At 44.2% G+C, this 22063-nt stretch overlaps 1 protein-coding gene and 1 long non-coding RNA gene across 2 annotated transcripts in view; one reads left to right on the top strand and one right to left on the bottom strand.

Annotated features, from left to right (window-relative positions):
• Nbas (neuroblastoma amplified sequence) overlaps positions 1-22063 on the bottom strand; it is a 368280-nt gene that overhangs the window by 9043 nt on the left and 337174 nt on the right. The gene's annotated exons all lie outside the window — the stretch shown is intronic.
• Gm35725 (predicted gene, 35725) lies at positions 692-20549 on the top strand. The gene is made up of 6 exons (NR_136761.1): positions 692-781; positions 14740-14912; positions 15022-15363; positions 15709-15840; positions 18335-18445; positions 18598-20549. It is a non-coding gene; the product is annotated as a predicted gene, 35725 (long non-coding RNA).

Below are 22063 nucleotides of genomic sequence, written 5' to 3'. Positions count from 1 at the left end.
GAGACCCACTCACAGTGACCAAAAGAGCTGTCCTCTTGGTTAAGAATACCTGAGAGATTGTGAACTAGCCTGGGGGATGAGCTAGATGAGATATATTGGTAGGTCTCCTATGTTTGGGAAAACTGAGGGGAGCCATAGCCACTCTGAGAGTGAGAAAAGCAAAGGCTTGGGGATGCTGGGCACAGGGAGCTCACAAGCTCTCGAAACAAGCAGAGTAAAGCCAATATGCAGTGTCTCTCACAAGAACATTTTTAGAATCATGCTACAGCCCTCCATCTCTATGATTGGTAAGACTATCATCCCACTTTATAGGTTAAGCGGGACCTCAGGCACTAGTAAACATGGGGTAGAGAACCCCAGGGATGGTACCCACCATCACGGGTGCAGCAAGTTCTTACTCATCTTAGAGACAGAAGATGGGAACACTCCTTACTTCTTCCCAGCTATGAGAAGGCTATCATTCCTTCCTCGGACTCAGTGCATTTCTATGCCCCTCACCAACTCTGTCTAGATGCTGACCCCACAGTGCACATGCCTCATTTTTTCTCTCTTTGCCTGCATTTCTCAGGCAAGAACTGCAAGGATGAGCACTTCCCTGAAGCCCCTGGATATAAAGAAAAAGACTTAGAATTTGAACCCAAATCATTTCCTTTCCTCTTGTCCCTTTAAGGCCAGGCATTCTGCCGTTGCCAGAGTCATTCATCGTAAAGGCAAGAAGTGAGCAGCTGTGTGCCCAGGAGGAGGAAGAAAAGGGGGATTCTAGCCAGGATCGTATCAAAAGGTGAGAGAACGCACCGGCATGAACACAGCAGCCTCTCCCACCACCACACGCTGAGGAGCTGTGAGAGGCACCCTGGGCCAGCATTGTTTCCACACTTCTGTCTGAGACTGAATGTTGCTTTCTGCACATGACCTTTCTCCACCACAGGATGCCTTTGTCACTCTCTAATGGCCTCTTCTCAGCTTTTCTCCGCCTCTTTTATTCTTTTTTGGCTCAAGAACATCTATTTTTTCACTCAGCCAATAATTTCGTTCAATATCTAATTCATCTTTTTCTCTTGAAGGAAAGCCAAATGGGGGTGGGACACAATTATCTGTCGATTTCTAAGAGGCCCAGATGTCCACCAGAATGAAAGCTGGGTTTTCCTCAGGGGCAATTGTGGGGCTTAGTAGAATTACATTTAGTTAGGAGCAGGGCCTAGCTAGACATCCCAAAGTACAAGCTTGATGGATCTCTACATTTAACAAATACACTGAGGGCCAAGGCCAATGCTATTGCCATTACCAAGTGTGTCCACAGGGGGCAGTGGTGAAACGGACCTGCCCCCAACTCCACTCAGCTGTTATTCTGTTGGTGTTACTGGTGGTCCAAGGCTAAGCAGGGTGTCTCCGGGTTCCAGTTTAAGACAGCGCAGATGAGAAAGGGTTACACTGTCAGGACTGACAGTAGGCTATATGAGTGAGGGGAGGGGACCCAGCTTTTGTTCCTGTGGCTTCCATTAATGGAGTTCAAGAGAAGGAGTTTGATTAGGAAGGGGATAGTTTTGAATGGTTCTGTATTTTGATTGACAGGCTTGGCTTAGGCAGGCATTCACTAACTATAAATGTCTCTTCCTACAATGTGTCTGATTTTAATTATATGCATGCCAAATTATTCATAGGTATGCCATGGTAAATAATTTTCCCTAAAGGTTCACTTGGGGGACATAATTTGCCTTATTGTGTATGCACCCTAAACTAGTTCAGGCTGGACTAGGCTCCTGCACCCATGCTAGATATATTAGGACAATGTTTGAGTAGAAATTCTTCAAATAGTAGAAGAAAAACTGATTTAATTGCTCAGAGTGGGGTGTGCATGCCCCTTGATGCAGGTGGGGTCCTAGATTGCCAAACAAGTTACTAGGGCAAATGTTCAGAGTTGGATGTGTAAGCATTTTACATGCAGGCAAGACTATTAGATAGACACGTGCATTATTAGAAGACGGCTATGTGTATAGCACAAGCCAAGTAGAGTCCTAGGCGGCAAAGTTAGTCCCTATGCTTGCCTGCCTCACTGGGGAGTGAGAAAGCTGTCACTGGGGCTATGAAAGATGGAAAAAGTAGGTGAATATTCAGCTTGCTCATAAAAGTCTAAGATACACATTTAACAAAGGCCACTGGATATAGAAACAAGGCAATCCAAATCATGAATAGGAAACAATTATATTTATTTTCATTTATCTCTAACTGAAATGTAGCTTTCCCCATCCATTATGAAAGGAAACCAAACTAATATTAATAATTCTGGAATTTTTATGACCAACAAACATGTTTACATCATCTTACTATGGTTGCTAGTATATAAAAACTATTATTTATGCCCATTAGTACTTTGAGTTTATGAAGGTTTTATCCATATTAGATCTTGTTTTTAATTCATAATCAGAAACCACAGAGAGTGGTAGGCCATAAATTGATGTTTTATAAAATATCAACAGAGTAAGACATTATTAACGATGTTTTGTCTCTGTAATCATATACTCTGAGACGGCATCCCTAGGCTGTATCAGACTACCAGAGGGGCCTAAGCACACTCTTCTTTATGATCTTTTGCTCTGAGGGAAGCCTGAGATTCTTTAAACCCTATTCCAACCAGGAGACAGAGAAAGGAGGAAGAAAGAAAGTAGAGAGGAGAGAGAACAAGTCAGGGAGACAGACAGACAGACAGACAGACAGAGACAGAGAGACAGAGATATACAGTTTCCAAACCAATTCCAAGAAAATACAAAATATCACTAAGTGAAACATAAGTTTAAGCCAAGGAAGCTCAAAACAAATCCTGAAAGTCTCCATCACCACCGAGGCACAGCAACATTGACCGTGCACTGAAGGTCCAAGCATCCTGTGTCTGCCCAGGTATTGGTAGAACAGTCTCAGTGTGATCCTGCCTAAGACAAGGAGCCAGAGGGTAAAACACCAGGCCCCACACATGAAAGATGACAAGCTCTGGTCCAGGTGGTGAGTCCCGTGATGTCTGAAACACACTTAGTATCCCCACAGAAAAGTGGAAGTCCCCCTGGCTCCTCTCCCTGACAATGTTGAGGTGCCCCCACTGAGGAAAAGTAGGCTGCATCCAGGCATTCAGTGTATTGTGTCTTAGGATCCAGTCCGTGAAACTCATCAAGTTACAGTAGATGCCAAGAGACTGCCTTCACACTCCTTTCCAAACAGACATCCATAGCTGATACTTCAGGTGCTGACTTTTGGAAGTCAGCTGATAAGTACTGGTGGGATGGGGATGAGAGGAGGTGGCAGGGTATCCACGAGGCTGCTCAGTTAAGTCCTCTACAGATTACACTTCATTTCTATAATATCTTATGAGAGCCGAATCTTAGCTGAAGATCACAAAGGAGAACATATAGACTCTCTCTTCATCACACAAGCAGCATCATGCAAATTAAACATCTATCACAACTTAGCCTGCTTCAGAAGACAGCTTTTTTATGTGTTGTTGCTGTTGTTACTGTTTTATTGCACTGCATATAAGTTTGGAGTCATATAGTCCCGTTCTCAGAAGGATCTCATGCTAGGCTCTGCAACCCCACCATCTTGAAACATGACTAATTTGGAAATAAGAGTAAGGTAGTTAATATTAGTCGCCAACATGACTGGCTTTAAAATTACCATGGAAACACATTTCAGAATATATCTATGATAGGTGTTTCCAGAAAGGTTTGAGAAGGGACAACCCACTTTGAATGTGGGCAATGGGCTGGGGTTCTGAACAGAATTAGAAGGGAGCTGAGCACCAGCATTCCTTGATCTCCGATTCTTGACTACAATATGACCAGCCCCATAGTCCTGCAAGCATGCCTCTCAAAATGTGAGCCAAAATAAAGGGCAGCTTTCTTCCCTAAGCCGCCTTTGTCACTCATTGCAATTTGCTTTGCATTGGGCTATAGATTTCACCTCAGGTCCTAACTCAGGGAGCCTTGCCCATCCACATTCTAATTCTCCCAAGAAACTCATCTCCAGCTCAGATGTAGCCAGTTAACATGTGACTGGCTCTGCAGAATTAATTGAAAACTCCCTGCCACTTGGATAATAATTGTCCTCCCTAACGTTATACTGAGAATTAACAAGTGATAATGATTTAACAGTGTACTCCAGGCAGCAGAGACTGGCCAAATTCTTTCTCAAAGGCCCTAGCTGTTACTTTAATCTTCTCGCTTCTTCCCTGTGTCGCAGCACAGTGGCTAATGACCTGCAATAAATCCAAGAAGCTGTGATTTGAAAGCCACTGAGATCCAGCTTGGAAACAAATCTATAACTTTCATTGAGAGGTGGTATCTAGGTTACCTGGGCCCAGCAAGGATCCCTCGATATTAAGGTTGTTCTTCTTTTGAAAACTGAATCAGCATCTCTACTGTCCTCACCCAGGGACTTGTACTTTTTTTTCTTTTTATCATTCACACTACCGTTTTTATCTAACCTTGCCAGACTACTTTGCTCTTTCAAGTCTAGTGGCTGGATTATCGAAGGTGATTGTAAATATGGCATTGAAAGGGAGCCAGAGACCAAGTAATGACTAGAATATCTTGAAGATATGTACCCTTGAGACTAGGCTCAAGTCCCATACTGAAGCTGTGGAGAACCCCTGGCCCTCAGGAGCTCCCCCTCCCCCAGATCCTGTCTCCATCCTTGATGCATACAGGACCAACGTCCAGAGGCCTCACAGAAGACTGTTTGTAGCCACCAAGACTCAATGGACATGTTTGTCATTTTAATCCTCTATTCTTTGGGAGCTTCTCTGCTTATAGATGGATCTATTTGATAAAAGCTTAGTTGGTGATGTTCTTTTCTTATTTTTTCTTGAAAACGCATAGTGATGATCTCAGCTCTTTCTAGCTGTATCCCTAATAGGAACTGAGGAACACTTTCAGTGGGGGTGGGGGTAAGTACAGCTTCAGGAACCTCAGTTCACAAACACGAATTGAAAGCTGAGTTCTTTGCAGTCTGCAGGTCAAAGCTTGATCTGTACTGAGCTAAAGTAAACTCCATTTCACTTCTCCCTCTGGATGTGACTGACTGTTCCTGTGTCTGCAGCCAATCTGTGGATGCTGCTCCAGGCAGAGACCGCCTGCAGTTGTTAGATGGTACAGAATGGACACACCATTCTACCTTTTTTAAATGCATGCACATCTGCACCTTGGAGTTTGGACCTTCCGTTCTCTTAATGTAGGTTACAAGACACTCACTCAAAGTGTGAACTGTGCATAGATGCTTATGGTAGAAGCTGGGAATCTGAGAAGAGAAAAGCTCTGCACATAAATGTTTGTCTTTGGAGAAGGAGATGGGGAGGCACCCCAGTGAAGAATTATACCATGTGTGGCGGTGAATAGCACTGGATATGCAAAGGTTCAGTAGCAGGAAGCCGAAGGGGAAATACAAGACCAAAAGCCCCCTGTATAGCAGCAGAGAGCAGGAGAGAAAGCTGGGAAAGGACCAGCAGGCCACGAAAGGCAATGCAAGATGGGGCTATTCTTTAAAACGGTAAATTCCGGCAAAGCTGGAAGCCCACACAGGTGCCTAGCCATGAGGCATGGCAGGACCCAGGGAGAGATGGCGAAGTGGAATGTCGAGGCATGACTTTGCACTCAGGAAGAAGATGGATGTACAAAATGAGTCAGGAAAAGGGGGGCGAGGGGTGACTTGGATTCTACGACGTAAAGCTGGTACCCATGCTGCATCTCCCTCAGTACAATGGGCCTGGCCTGGGCCCCAGCCCAGCCCTTCTTCATTTGTATTTCTCTTCTAGCATACCCAGAGAGGCTTAATTATTTAAATCTCAATTAATCCCCGTAAGGGTGCTCGCATGAGAAGTTTGTTTGATTATCTCCTTTAAACTCCCCAGTTGCACATGGCCTTGTTTGGTTTATTGATCACTCAAGCGCCAGGCTTTTGGCCAGGAACTGACAGCTGGAGTAGCTGAAAGGTAAGGCCGAGGAGGGAATTCCAAGGTCCGCTGTGCTCCAGCCTGTACTGTCCAGGACCCGAAACAGCAGAGACAGCCTCCTACGGCAGGTCATGGAAGAGACTGGGCCACCTCTGCACTGTCCCGTGGCTGTAACTTCATCCATTCTTTGCCTGTGGTCACATTTGGCCTTGGTCACTGGCTATTAAGGGCCAGTTCCTAAGAACAGAAGATGCCATGCTCTTGTGGCACCTCCCCCCATCAATGCACCCCAACATTGCTTTCTACTTTTATGGTAAAACATATACACAGTGTAAAATTCATCATTTGTTCCTTTACAATGCTGTGCAATCATCTACATCAAGTTCTAGAACATGTCCATCTTTCTACAAGATAAACTCATACCCATTAAGAAATTACTTTCTATTCTCTCTCTCCCCTCTCCCGTGCCAGTCACCTATCTGCTTTTTGTCTGTAAGGATCTGTCAATTCTGGATATTTCTGATGGATGCCACCAGGTAGCATGTAGCCTCTATCTGGATTCTTCCATGTGGCTACATGTTATCAGCATATGGTAGCATAAATTAGTACTCTGTCATTTCTGTAGCAGGATAATATTCCAGCCACCAATATACCAATTGTATTGGTATAGTACATTTTGCTCATTCACAAAATTGATGGCTCTCTGGGGTCAGATACTGCCTTCTCATTATGAATATTTGTTTCTGGTTGTGGTCAGGAATGTCAATGAAGAGAATCCTTTATGCAGTTGCTCTCTACCTTCCTAATGCTGCAGCCCTTTAATACAGCTCCTTATGGAGCGGTGACCCCCAAATACAAAATTATTTTGTTCCTGCTTCTTTTCTTTTTTTTCTTCCTCCCCCCCCCCTTTTTTATGATTTTAGAGCTTTATTGTAGAAAGGCAGAGAGAAAGAGAGAAGGTAAAAAGAAAGAGAAAGGCCAGCCGTGGACACTTGGAAAAAAGGTGGGGGGAGAAGGAGAGCTAGAGGAGAGCTTAAGAGTTGTTTCTACTTCTTAACTATAATTTTGCTATTATTATGAATTGTAATATAGGCCAGGCAGTGGTGGCACATGCCTTTAATCCCAGCACTTGGGAGGCCGAGGCAGGAGGATTTCTGAGTTCGAGGCCAGCCTGGTCTACAGAGTGAGTCCCAGGACAGCCACGGCTACACAGAAAATCCCTGTCTGGAAAAAGAAGAAGAAGAAGAGAAGAAGAAGAAGGAAGAAGGAAGAAGGAAGGAGGAAGGAGGAAGGAGGAAGGAGGAAGGAAGGAGGAAGGAAGGAGGAAGGAAGGAGGAAGGAAGGAGGAAGGAAGGAGGAAGGAAGGAGGAAGGAAGGAGGAAGGAAGGAGGAAGGAAGGAGGAAGGAAGGAGGAAGGAAGGAGGAAGGAAGGAGGAAGGAAGGAGGAAGGAAGGAGGAAGGAAGGGAGAAGGAAGGAAGAAGGAAGGAAGAAGGAAGGAAGAAGGAAGGAAGAAGGAAGGAAGAAGGAAGGAAGAAGGAAGGAAGAAGGAAGGAAGAAGGAAGAAAGAAGGAAGAAAGAAGGAAGAAAGAAGGAAGAAAGAAGGAAGAAAGAAGGAAGAAAGAAGGAAGAAGGAAGAAGAAAGAAGGAAGAAGAAGGAAGAAGAAGGAAGAAAGAAGAAGGAAGAAGAAGGAAGAAGAAGGAAGAAGAAGGAAGAAGAAGGAAGAAGAAGGAAGAAGAAGGAAGAAGAAGGAAGAAGAAGGAAGAAGAAGGAAGAAGGAAGAAGAAGAAAGAAGAAGAAAGAAGAAGAAAGAAGAAGAAAGAAGAAGAAAGAAGAAAAAAGAAGGAAGAAGAAGGAAGAAGAAGGAAGAAGAAGAAAGAAGAAGAAAGAAGAAGAAAGAAGAAGAAAGAAGAAGAAAGAAGAAAGAAGAAAGAAGAAAGAAGGAAGAAAGAAGAAAGAAGAAAGAAGAAAGAAGAAAGAAGAAAGAAGAAAGAAGAAAGAAGAAAGAAGAAAGAAGAAAGAAGAAAGAAGAAAGAAGAAAGAAGAAGAAGAAGAAGAAGAAGAAGAAGAAGAAGAAGAAGAAGAAGAAGAAGAAGAAGAAAAGAATTGTAGTACAAATAGCTGTGTTTTCCAATGGCCTTGGGTGGCCCCTGTGAAAGGGCCATTTGACTTCCATAGAAGTCTCGACCCACAGGTTGAAACCACTGCTACAGAGCATACACCATAGAAGAGCTTTCAAATAAACACTTGAACTCTGGCGCTAATCAGCCTTGATTCACAATCTGGTGCAGAATCCAATGTATCTGAGCAGTATCAGGTCATTAGTATATAGCTCTGTGTGTGTTCTTGTTTTGATTTGTTTTCTGGTGGTGGGGGTTGTTTTGTTTAATTTTTGAAAGAGTAATTTCCAAGGACCTGTCCAGTCTTCAAGTGCGCAGCTTCTTGTCATGGAAATCTCTGAATTGGCCCTTAACGATCATCAGGAAGGAAAACAAAAGGAGGCAGCTTACTTCTATAGGACCCTCTGGCCTGGGAGCCCAGACTGATGAAATAACTCTTGCCGCATTTGAAGTGCAAAGAACTGGACTTGGATCATGCCCCTGCTTCATCCTAGTTTATATCTCTGCTATTTCATGTACGGAGCACCAGTGTGTTCATGCTGTCTGCTTCAGATGGGCTAGAGAGAAAGATGGCTCAGGTGAAAATGTCAGCTGTGTAAGCCTGGCGGTCCACATCTGCATCTCTAGCAGCCACATAAAAAGACAGGAGCAGAAGTACACACCTGTAATCTCAGCAGGGACAGGAGGAGCCTCAGAGGGTACTTGCCAGCCAGTCTACAGCAACTGCTGTGTTCATGGTTCAAGTAAGTACCCTGTCTCAAAAATCTAAGGCAAAAATCAATTGAAAAGGGCACCTGCCATTCTCTACGGGCCTCCAAATGCAAACATGTGCACATGTACTCCCACATATGTGTGCCACACATAAACACATGCAACCACAACCATATAATACACACACAAATAAAATAAGATATATAGCATTTGAAAAACCAACAAGGTTGTGTGTTCTATCTCACTCCTATAATCACAACATTTAAGAGGCTGACACAGATGGATCTTGGGTCGAGGTAACCTGGGTTATGTAGTGAAAGAGTAAGATCTTGTCTCTGAAAGAGAGCAGGCTAGAGGGAAAGGAAAAATAGAGGAAGACATATTTAAAATATACCATATGGAATGCATGGGTACTATTTTCTTCTTTAACTTGTAAGTATGTAGCAAAAAAGAAAGAAAGAAAGAAAGAAAGAAAGGAAGGAAGGAAGGAAGGAAGGAAGCAAGGAAGGAAGGAAGGAAGGAAGGAAGGAAAAGAAAAACACACTAGTATCTAAGAACCAGCAACTCTTTCTTGGAATTTATCCAAAGTTGGTGAAAATGTATGTCCCCCAAAGTCCTTCACATGCTTGTAACACCTCTGTTAAAACAACTAAGATGCCGTGCAGGAGATGGAAGGTTAACTACGCTTTGATAGTCAAGCAATTCGGTATCATTCAACACTAAAAAGAAACATGTTCTCACGGCCAGACGACGGGAAAGCACTGGATATACATGCTACTAACTGACATTTCTCTAACAAGACTGCATTCTACAGGATCTAATTGTATGATATTTTAGAGAAGGCCAAACTATGGAAACATTTTTAAATGTTTTTAAAATGTGGTTACTGAACATGGAAAGGGTTCGGTGAGAAAAATGAGTAAGTGGTACATTTGGGCAACAGTGGATTCTTAGGGCAAATAGACTGCTTTGTATGACACTGGAACAGTAGGTAGATGCCGTTCTTGCTATTGTCAAAAGCCAAAGAATGTACACTGCCAGGAGTGAGCACTAATGTTAGGTGACCAATAGGTGACTATGATGTGTGAATGTAGGAGTATCCAAGTGTGATAGATGTCCCACTCAGATGAGGATGTTGGTACAAGGAGAATTTGGAGATGTGTGTGAGACCCATCTGTACCTGAGAATGGAGAGCAGGTGGGTGACAGGTGTGTGAGACCCATCTGTACCTGAGAATGGAGAGCAGGTGGCTGACACCCATCTCCAGCAGAGATGAAGGAGAAGAAAAGGGGAGGGGGCAGTGAGAAGCACCTGGGCCTTCTCAGAGTTTTGCTGTGAGATCCAAATTGCTCTAGAAAGTTACAAATTTTAAGTCTGCAACTCTGCAGAACACATAACAATTGGAACTCCTGAGGGCTGGAGATGTAGCTCAGGGGTAGAGCACTTCCTCAGGCTATGCAAGGCTCCTGAGTTTAATCCCTAGCACTGAAGGGAGAAAAATGAAGAGAAAGATTGAGCTGCTCAATGGTTTTTAGAAGAAGATAGAAATCTATGAGCATACATACTCACACACGTACACACACACATACACACATATGCTCACACACATACACATATATACTCATACACTCATACACACTCGCCATATATATACTCACATACATACCCACAGACTCACACAGCACAGACTCACACAATGCAAATTCACTCAGCACACACATTCACACTTATACACAATACACACACATGCTCACATACATACACAACATATACATGCTCCCAGTCACACACAGCCTGCCTCTCTCTCTCTCTCTCTCTCTCTCTCTCTCTCTCTCTCTCTCTCTCTCTCACACACACACACACACACACACACACACACAAACATTGGCAGGCAGTTAACTGATTTAGCTCTATGTGGGAAGGTTCTAGAACTTAAAAAATTACTACTTTGTAGATTGTAATATTTTAAAGCCATGTACAAAAGAAAATCACATAATATTTTCCAAGTAAGAAATACAGCATTATTTTTTTAAATGCCAACTTTCTTTTTTGAAAAATGCAATGTATGTACCTTGTGTTTTGTTGTAAAAATTTAGTTCTATATGTGCTTTGTCCATCAAGACAACAGAAATTGAAGACCCATGTTCCAGAAGCCTTGATGTTTTCAGCATTCAAACGGATAACCAGAAGTACTCTGCCCTGAGAAGATCACGTCTAGTAGCAAACCTCAAGAAGCTTGCTGGTTCTTGGGTCCCCTTGATGAGGCTACCAGGCACAAGGAGAAACCCATTTGGGTGGTACAGTGTGGGTCAAATGGATGAGGCTTCAAATCTGGGACGAAGCTATACAGGCCTATGCACAATATAGCACAGGGGTCTAAAAATGCAGCTGGATCATACCATTTACATCCTGTTGGCTGTGAGAGATAAGATGCAGACCTGCTCTGGTCTACCTTGGGAGGTGGGTGAAACAAAGAGGAGTAGTTTATGTCTCTGGCAAAGGGAAGTCGTTGGAGGGTTTGAGGAAATGGGGTAGTCAAGTTTGTGTGGAGCAGGCTCCCTATGTGTAACAGTAGGTGTGGATGTGTGTGCTGTGTGAGGGAATGCTGTATGGGTGCACACTATGTGAGTGTGGTCTTCTTCAATGTTGTTTGATAGAAATAATGCATTTTTTAAAGTGCACTACAATTTTTTAAGTATGCATACATTACTTTCACAAGTAATTATTTTACTTCCTGTTTGATGGATTTTTTTTTCTCTAGGATTGTAAATAATAGGTTAGAAGAGGTTATCTAGCTGTCAGATGTAGCAGACAAGATCTGTGTTCAATTTGAAAAGTCCTCCTGGGATTGTGCAAATTTCCCAACCCTTCAGCCTGTTACCCTCTACCTTCTACATACATACAGACCTCTCCTCTCTCACAGGCTCTTTCTCTCATCTCCCTTGATCCTGGGATATCTCTATAAGTTCTTTCCTCTCCCCTGAATTTATATGTTGAAACCCTAATGACTGGTGTCAGCGAACTTTAGGACTTTCGGGGTAAGCAATGTGTCATGGGGATGGAGCCCTCAAGATGAGATTAGGATCCTGATAAGGACCCCAAAGAGCTCCCTCACCATATTCCATCACTAAAAAAAAAAAAAAAAAAAGCAATCAGTCATGGTCTTCCACCCAGACATTACCTGCCCCAGACAACTCTCCCATCTTACTTAGACTATCAGCCTCCAGATCCATGGCATATATACGTGTGTAGTTATAAGTCTACAATACCATGATATCTGTATTATAATATCCCAAACAATGCCTTCCTGAAGGACAACCAACATTAACACAACGTCAACAACGAAAGGTGTCCAGAGTAGAAGGATCCTCCCTGTGATGGGAGCTGACTGATGTTCGTGCAAAGCAGACATGGGCAATAAATGGAGGCAGGTGCTGCCTGTTGGGTCCCTGTTTTACATAGGACTTAACCATCCCATGTGCTTCCTTCCCACTCTGTCACCTGAGGTCTCCCGGCCCACATTCACGCAAAGCCACTGAAATCCTTTGCATCTCTGAGGTTTTTCGATCTCCCCCTTTTCTAATAGTCTATTTAAAGCTGGAAGATGAACCTCATTTTTCCCCCAATGTAATTTGAGGAAATTTGCATGATACACGCAGTAACAAGTGAGTCCTGAATTATGTATGATCTCCTCTAATGGGCCAGAGCTTGTTTGGGAAGTGCGGTCTTATAAACTACTGGGGTTGCTTTTTATGGCAAATTGAACGGCATCCCCTACTCTTGCTTTACATATTCTCCTAATTAGGGGGAGATAAAATAGATTTTAGACCTGAAAAAAGCGATTTCTTTTTGAGAACCCACATTTGTATGGAGAATTAAGCTCATTCCAGTCAGCTGCACCCTCTAATTTAGAGCTGTTGTCAGCACAAAATAAAACCATAAAAGATTTCTCCACTGGGGGCTCTTATGCAATCCACTTCTTAAGGTGACTTTTTCCCTCATTTTTTCTTTTGTTTTCTTTTCTTTCCTTTTCTTTTCTTTTCTTTTCTTTTCTTTTTTTCAGGTATTAAACCACGACATTTTATTATTGTTCAAACTTTCTAATTTATATTTTTGTTGTTGTTTGTTTGTTTATTACCTTTAGTTTTTACAGTCCAGTTGTTATACCCCTCCTGGTTCACCCTTCCATACTTCCTCACCCCATTCCTCCTCCCTTCCTGTCTCCAAGATGATGTCCCCTGTCAGGCCTTCCCATTCCCTGGGGCCTCAAGTCTATGGAGGGTTAGGAACAGCTTCTCCCACTCAGGCCAGAACAGACAGTCCTCTGCTGTATATGTGTTGAGGGGGTCTTGGACCAGCTAGTTTATGCTGCCTGGTTGGTGGCTCAGTGTCTGAGAGATCTCGGGGGTCCAAGTCAGTTGAGACTGTTAGTCTTCCCATGGGGGTGCCCTCCCCCTCAGCTTCTTCCAGTCCCCCCTAATTCAACCACAGGGATCCCATCTTCAGTCCAGTGGTTGGGTATAAGAATCCCATGCATCACAATGGACTAAGGCTAGACTTAAGGTGACATTTTCAAGCCAAGGAGGGGACTGCTAGGTTGGCTCCCTCAGCAGGGTGGAGGAGATAGATGAGATTTGACTTTCTCTAAAGAGAGCTTATAGTTGTTCACATGCTGCTGGTCTCTTCCCAGGAAAGGAAGTAGAGTTTGGAATTAATAAAAATTGCTATCACCTATGAACCTTGACAGCAAGCTAGCCTGGGTATCTCTGAGTATCTCCCCACAGCCTTGAGTAGGAAGAGGTTTGTTGGTGGCACTTGATCATTTTATAGTGACACAGATGTTGTATTCAGGGTTCAGTGGGATGGTGTCTGGGATCTCAACACGCAACTTTCTTCCTTATAGAAGAAAGAGAAGTAGTACAGGGGTAGAAAGAAGATGACAGAGGCCAACTGGAGAAAAGGCAAAAATGATGTTGCCTGAGAAAGCACCATAGTTGTACAAGAGTGTACATTCCCTGTGGAAATGTCATGGCCCACCTAAGGACAGGACCACAGAAGCATCGTGGTTCTATGAAAGACCAATACCTGTGGAAGTATCATGGTCCATGTAAGGGCGGGACCTGAGGAAGCATCATGACATATGTAAGGTCAGAACCGATAACTAGAAATGTCATGGAATGTTCAGAAGATGTGCGCAGAGTCTCCAGGAGCAGATTTTCTGGCTTCTGCTCATTTCCACCATTTACAATAGACACATCTCTGCTGCCACCACTGGCAGCAGACCTACACATCACTCAGGATACCCAGAAAAGACACTGTGTGTCACCAGGGCCTTTAGTTTGGCATATAGCAGAGACCTGGCAAGTTCTGGGTGGAGAGGGCATCAGGCAAGAGTAGTGATGGGGGAGGGATAATAGGAAAGCAGGGGACCTGGAAAGAGAGAAGCACAGTCATGGAAAATGGCATTGTTGCCTCTCTCCCAGCACATATGCCTCCAAATCTTCTAAAAGATGAAACAAGATTAGTAGGACTCGGAGGAGGAGCCCAGAAGGGAAGAAGCAAGACCCCTCGGCAGAGTCCAGGTAGTTCAGGCCGAGTTTGATCCTCAGTAGGGGTGCATGAAGCATTTTAAACAGAAATATCATGGAAGCAGATTTGCTGAGTGGAAACAGCAATGGTTAGAATTCAGGAAGCATTTTCCTGTGCTCCAGGACCGTGCTCCTGACTTCTGACAAGCCACTTCAGTTACTCTCAGGAGCATGCTGGCAGAATGATGAAGAAGGAAGCTGAGGGCTGACACTTGGACCACGCGCCTGCCACTGAACCCCAGCCTCCTAGATTAGACCTCAGGATAGAGCCTTCAGAGTGAGGCTTCAATAAATACATAGATAATAAACAAAGAAAGGAAGAAGCAGGGATGTTATAACCAATATTTAGGAGATGCTCATTTCATGGCTAATTTCTTCTGTCTCAGAACGCACCACTTTTGTGCAGCTGATGAAATGGACTTGATCAAATAATAAAGAGAACGTGGATGCTGTGAGGAATAAGGAGTGGGATAATTAAGACACATTAGCGAGCTCAGCGGGAAACAAAGAAGGCAGCTCAAAGAAGTCACCTTTCTCTTAAAAGGAAGAGAAAAAGAAGGTACTCTTTAGGGGGTTGGGTTTTTTCCCCCCATTTGCCTTTGAGATGTCAGACTTATTTTTCACATCTTCATTTTTCTCCTGATTCTTTGTTTGTTCTTGGAGGGCAGGAGGTATGAAGCATTCCCCACCTACTCAAGTGTCCCAGCTGCAGTTTTTTGTGGTGGAGTCTGGTGGAGCTGGGAGGACAATAAAAAGCATTGAGCCCCGTGGGGAGCCTCAACCACAAAGACAGTGAGTCAAACTGTGCTTCTCCAATGTCCCTTTTGCTTCTGAAATGTCACTAACACGGGCTTCTATCTTTTAAAAAAAATAAACATATATTTTTGAAAGTACAAGAAAGCTAAGGGCAGACTGCTGCTTTTAAAGACTCTGAGTGTCAAGAGAAGATGGAGAAGTGTGAAGAACATAAGCCTCCCCACTCCCAGCTTTTGAGCATCACTGGATCACTGGTGGGTGGCTTGCTTGCTTGCTTGCTTGCTTGCTTGCTTGCTTGCTTGCTTGATTAATTGGCGGGGTTTGTTTTGTTTGTTTGGGGAGGGGCTGACTTAAACTACGGTACAGTCACTGTATGAGTCTAAAATAGTAAATGTGATTTCAATTTGGGTTATTTCTTTAGATTTTCTGTCTCCATATAAAAATTTAGATCTTCTCTGGTGCAAGCAAGCGAGCGAGCGTGCGTGTGTGTGTGTGTGTGTGTGTGTGTGTGTGTGTGTGTGTGTGTGCATGTGTTTATACTCACATCAATTTCTTCTGGAGGCTATACAACAGTTAGTAACAGACTATGTTTTACACAGTAACAGCTTCCGTTGTACCTGTTCTCTGTCCTGTGTGACTTTGACAGTAAAAAAAAAAGAAGGAAACTCTGTCTCTCCCCATGAGTACAAGCACATGTGATCACAGTACAACTTCTGAGGCTAGACCATAAGGTAAGTACAGCCTCCTGTCTCAGCAGTGGAAGAACTCAGTCACCGCAGTGTTAGGAAGCCAAGTTCAATACCCTGAACATTAGTCACGTTCAAATACCCTGAGCTGTAGTCCACAGCGGGATAACAGACTGCAGTCAGCTTCAACCAGGAGACCACTGCTCTTTCTAGCACCAGGGGCTTTAGCCTTCTAACCCTTGCAGAGAGACTCCATGCAGCAGAGAGCAGCAGCAGGTCCCTTTACAAACACACAGGTCTATGGACCCCTGGCACAGAGTTGCAGTTTGGCAACACTCAGCTCCCAGTGGTTGGCAGGGAAAGAGAACAGGAAACTGGAAAACTGTACTTCAGATCAGGGCCTCCATCTGGTAAACTTGAACAAACCATTTAACACCTATGATCCTCGGGCTCTTCATTAACAAATGGGATTAATATCTGCACATGGGTTTTTGTCCAGGATCATAGAAAATAGTGTGCAGGAAACACTTTATGAACATAAAGAAAAAAACTATTCAAACACAAAGCAGATTATTTTTAAATTTCAGAAAAGTCTTGTTGCATCCAATCAGGAATCCTACATGGCCACAGGTGAGGGTGTTCAGTCAGACCCCCGGGTGAGACTGTTACTTTAACTGTGACATAGTTCTGGTATCCAGGAGAAATCCAGGAAGAAAATGAAGATGTATGTGAGACTCATTCGGCTTCATACTCCAACCAAATGTGCCACTAGGAGCATTAAATGGCACAATATATTCTTATTAGGGTTGAATGTGCCACATTTCTTGGGGACTTCCTCTGTTCTTAATTGCAAGGCAGGCTTGTCCCCACCCCATGGAGAATGCTGGGAAATGCTTCCCCAGGGGCACTCTCAGAGCCTTAGAGTTAGTGAGTGAGCAAGGAACAAATGAGCCCCTAACTCTGGGGCATCTGAATGCCTTTCTTGCCATTACTTCCTTGCCAATTACTGCTCTGGGTTAGAGGCTATCTGGAGGAATTTTTCCGAATGTGTTAGATCTCTCCTACCCCCGTCTCTGCTTCTACCTAAATGTGTCTCTGTCTCTATCTACTTGGGCCTCTGTCTCTACAGCTCTACCTATCACTGTCTGACTCTACCTCTTTCTCCATCTTGCCCCTTCCTGTATCACTTTACCACTCTGCCTTCAAAGATCTTAGAGTTCTGAGTTGGTTTAAACCTTCCCTGTGAGGTTTCCTGTTCAGCTTCGCCAGTGCTCGTGGCATGTGTTCTCTGAGCTCAGACACACTATCTGCCTCTGTCTGTCTTTGTCTCTGTCTCTATCTCTGTCTGTGTCTCAGCCTCTGCCTCTGCCTCTCTCTGTCACTTTTTGTCTGTGTCTCTGTCTCTCTCTCTATCCCTCTGTTTGTTGCTATATATCTCTGACTCTGTGTCTGTCTCTGTGTCTGTCTCTCTGTCTATCTCTATCTGTCTCTGTCTCTCTCTGTCTCTCTGTGTCTGTCTCTCAATCTCTTGCCTGTCTCTGTCTGTCTGTGTGCGTGTGTGTGTGTGTGTGTGTCTATCTCCCTGTCTCTCTCTGTCTCCATCTCTCTCTCTCTCCTAGTGAAAACCTAAGGAAGCAACAAGCACAGGCCCATCTGATAAATGAGAGATGCTTGGCCTTACCCAGCACGTGTCAGTGAGGAGGCGAACTGGGCAGAGTGAAGACCAGAGGCCATATGAGAAGGCTGCAAATTAGTATACAAGTCTTCCTGCCCCACCTCACTGTGTGGGCTGATTAGGAACCGGCTGAAGCCATTAGCACAGAGAGGTGCTCCAGGGAAAGGTGACCTGGGGCTCATTATAATACTTAAATGCACATCCTTAAAATGGAGACTTAAGATGCTTATGGGACGCATGAAGCATGAAGAACTACATGCAACAGAGTGTGCACAAGAAAGTGCACACTATGAAAATGACCTCAAAGCACATGCTATGCAAGTGAGCCAGAAAGTCCCCACTATGTGACATAAAGCTCTGATCTGTGTAGTAGGTGCCATTGAACGTTTAAATTCTCTCCCTCTGCACTCTGCTTCCTCTGCTTCTAGCAAACCGTCCTTGCTTTCCTTACCAGCTCCTTGTTGTGGTACACAAGAACCTGGACCTCCTAGAGTGGTACCGTCTGAACCCCTATTTCCCCAGCAGAGAACCTGACTCCTCTTTCATGGCCCACCCACATGATTCCTGCTGGGGCTGGGCTGGGCTGCTTTCCCTTCATTTGTTTCTACTCAATTCTGGAAGCCTGAGATGATGTTATTTGATTTCAAATCATGTCAATTAGCTCCTCAAACTGAGTCAGCACTTGGATTTTATAAAGGCTACACTCATTGTGTGATAGAAGCAAGATTATTTTATGAATAAGGTTATCATCTTGTTGATTATAAGCAAAATTGAATTTTTTTTTCACAGTAGGGACATTAGTGTAGCCAAGCAAAGCAGAGAAACGTGCTTACTTTGCTAAAATATGTATCTTCCTCCAAAAAGGAGCTCTTCCAAATGAGATCACCAGGGAAGAGTTCTGAGGTAACGCCAGTCACCATGCAAACCCACCAGACGTTTACACGGCTTCTTCGTCCCTTCCTGGTACGAGAAAAGGTAAGCTTGAAACGCAAATTCCATTGACTCTGAGGCCACCAACATATTTAAAAATGGTGTGAGCCTGTGACATTTACAAGCACCAAATTCATGTAGGGAATAAATCTGGAATCACCTATAATCACCGAGTATGCAACTTTGTTTATATCTAGCGTTTGCTGGGGACTTGTGCTTCTTAAACGGGAATATTCAAAAAATGCTGGGCAATATCTGCGCCACGGGGCACCATCTCCCTCCACCGAAGAAGTCCTAGTCACTGCCAAAGTGTGAAAATCGGGGTACCCAGAGGCACAGAAGCAGGGAGGACTGAGCAGTTGAGAGCAGCCACCCTTGTCCTGTCTCAGCAGCCACATGGGACAGATAGGCTTGGTTTTGCCGCAGGGGATAGGTGTGTGGGCTGAGCTCAGCAAATCGAATAGCACACCTGGGATGAAGTCTGTGTAGTTCTCAGCTTGAAACGATTCCCCATTTCAAGTCCATAAGGCCCTCCGTGTACGGCGTCAGTTTTGCTTAGCTGCGGCAGCCACAAAGAAGCAATTTATTGAAGAGCTGAAACGGCTCTCCTTCAATGGGCTGACAGGCAAATATTTGAGGGAACGCTTCGCTGGCCGCCTACCGTTGTGAACAGACATCTGCCAGCGCTGTTGATTGGCATCCTTCCTGAGTTAAGTCATCTTGCCCAGCCTTGCTAAAAACTCTCAAGTACAAGTTTATTCTTGTCGCTTGCATACCATTCTCTGGAGGGCTGTTCTCAAGGATGCCTGCAGAGAAAAGCTTCCTTCCTTTCCCCTCAGCCCAAGTCTCTGAGGACCATAAGGAGGGGGAGTCAGGGAAACTTCCCTGGTAGAAGTGAAGATCCAGGGCTGGAGAGATGGCAGAGCAGTTAAGAGCACCAGCACCAACTGCTCTTCTGAAGGTCGTGAGTTCAAATCCCAGCAACCAACCACATGGTGGCTCACAACCATCTGTAACATCCCTCTTCTGGAGTACTTACATATAATAAACAAATAATTCAAAAAAAAATTGAAAATCCATTGTCAAGGTCTCTTCAGATGGCATCTTTGTTTAACTTTTGAAGCTCCACACAGCAGTCAGATAAAAATGAAGATATTAAGACTTTAGAAGAAACACTCGTCCATATCGCTAATGGGTTTTATGATGAGATGTGGAAAAACTGGTACCTAACTATCCACCCTCCCTCACCAAGTGATTGTTAAATGTGTTTCCGTGAGAAACGAACTCAGCCAAAGAGTGCTCGCTGAACTACAAAATCAACATTCTGAAATAGCTCCATGGATATTTTCTGCTTTCAAAATGTGTTTTGTCACCTCAAACTGTATGGAAGCTTCTGGAAGCATGCCGTGTGTCCTGCTGTCTGTGCTGTGGAAGGGCACAGCTCCCGCTGTCCTCTGCCGAGATCATTTTATTTAACAAGGTTGTGAAATCAACTAGGGTTCTTACTTTCCATGGGAGAGATCTAAGATTTGGTGAGCTCACTGGCCCTCCTCGCTGTGGCTTGGGATTGAAGTGTCCTCCCAGAGCTCATGTATTGAAATATAGTTGTGTTCAGAAGTGGGAGATGATTAGATCTGGAAGATTCTGGCCTCATCTGGATATTGCTCCTTTGAGGGGTACATAAGCTCAAAACATCTTTGGGAAATGGGGAACACTTGAAGAGGTAGGACTGGTCGGAGGAAACAGATCCGTGGGAATGTGTCTGGGAAGGCTGTGTCTTAGGCTGAGCAACTTTGCTCCCATCAAGACTTAGTCCTGCCATGAGCTTTAGCCTCATTTTGGAACCAAAATGACCATGGTCTGGAACCTCTGAAACCAAGATCTGAAATTAAGTCTTTGTCTTTTTCATTTAAGTTTCTGCTCTGCTAGTTTGTTACAGTAGTAGAGACCTGACTTACACAGCCCTACAAGAAGTGTTTTAAGAACTGGATCCTGCCTGGTCCTTGATTCTGAAGCCCATGGCTTTGACTCTTCATTGAGTACTAGAATGCCATATTGATCAGTTTTATTGACTTATTGGTTTTATACTGAGATCCATATAGTTTCCAATTTCATGTAAAATGAGAGCAAATAAAAAGTATTTAAGAACAAGAGTATGGCTGTGAGCTGGTGTCCTTGATCCACACCCTACCCATGAACTTTGCCCCAACCCTTGAGTCATCTGTCAAAGATTTGCCCATAGTGTCTGTCTTAGTTACAGTTTCTATTCCTGCACAAACATCACGACTGAGAAGCAAGTTCGGGAGGAAAGGGTTTATTCAGCTTACACTTCCATACTGCTGTTCATCACCAAGGAACTCAGGCAGGTCAGAAAGCAGGAGCTGATGCAGAGGCCATGGAGGGATGTTCATTACTGGCTTGCTTCTCCTGGCTTGCTCAGCCTGCTCTCTTATAGAACCCAAGACTACCAGCCCAGAGACGGCACCACCCACAAGGGGCCTTTCCCCCTTGATCACTAATTGAGAAAATACCTTACAGCTGGATCTCATGGAGGCACTTCCTCAACTGAAGCTCCTTTCTCTGTGATAACCCCAGCCTGTGTCAAGTTGACACATAAAACCAGCAGTACAGTGCCTCCATCTCTCCAGTCACCCTTGTCAGCACCTTCCACACCCTGGCCTCAAGAATCACTCATACTGCCTTCCCATACACACATGTTATAAGACAACACACATGTCATTCAGTGTTGCTGACTTCAGAAGCCTTAACCCCATCTCTTACAGCCTCTGTGAAGTCATCCTGAGCTCTGGACATCAGAGCTGTTTCGAGAGCTCACACCAGAAGACCTGTAGCAGACCAAAGTGTCAAGAAAGCCACGGCCCTCCACTCACCAACCCTTAGCCTAGTAAGAAAACACAACATTTCTTTACCACAGGAATGGTGTCTTTGCTTAGCTTGCGGTTATTACTATTGTCTCAGTGTAGGTCCATGCATCATAAACCACTCCCTAAGTACATGGAATACTCTAAATTCTGAAAGGTAGGCTAGAGCCACATCATAGGCTTCACCCCCAATTTGTCACCAGACGAGCAGAAGCATACCTAAATATCAATGTGATTGGATGTTCTTAGTATTTTTTTTTTAATTTTATGACAGGAGTTTCGTTATGTAATTCAAGTTGGCCTTGAGCTTACTATATGTAGTGTTTTGAAAGAGAATGGCCCCATAGGCTCATGCACTATGCTTAGCCTCCAGCTGGTGGAACTATTTGGGAACGATTAGGAGGTGTGGCCATGTGGAGGTATATCATGGATGGTGGACTCTGAGGTTTCAAATGCCATTCCCAGTTAGCTTTTTCTGCCTCTTTCTTTGCCTTGTGTCTGTGAATCAGATGTAAGCTCTCAACTGTTGCTCCAGTACCATGCTTGCCTGCTGCCATGCTCCCTGCCATGACAGTCATAGACTCTAACCCTCTGGAGCTATGAACCCCAATTAAATGCTTTCCTTTATAAGTTGCTTACTAGGCCAACTAGGAAACTATCCTGGGTGTGTTCCACACTGGGAGACATTCTAGTTCAGGAGAAAGCCTTTTGCACAAACATTTGAGGGGCCTGGAGGCAGCCTTCTCACAATGGAGGAACAGATCATGGTAGAAGGATAGAC

This window comes from Mus musculus, chromosome 12, assembly GCF_000001635.26.
Source record: "Mus musculus strain C57BL/6J chromosome 12, GRCm38.p6 C57BL/6J".
Classification (NCBI taxonomy): Eukaryota; Metazoa; Chordata; class Mammalia; order Rodentia; family Muridae; genus Mus; species Mus musculus.
This window is presented reverse-complemented; position numbering and strand designations above follow the sequence as displayed.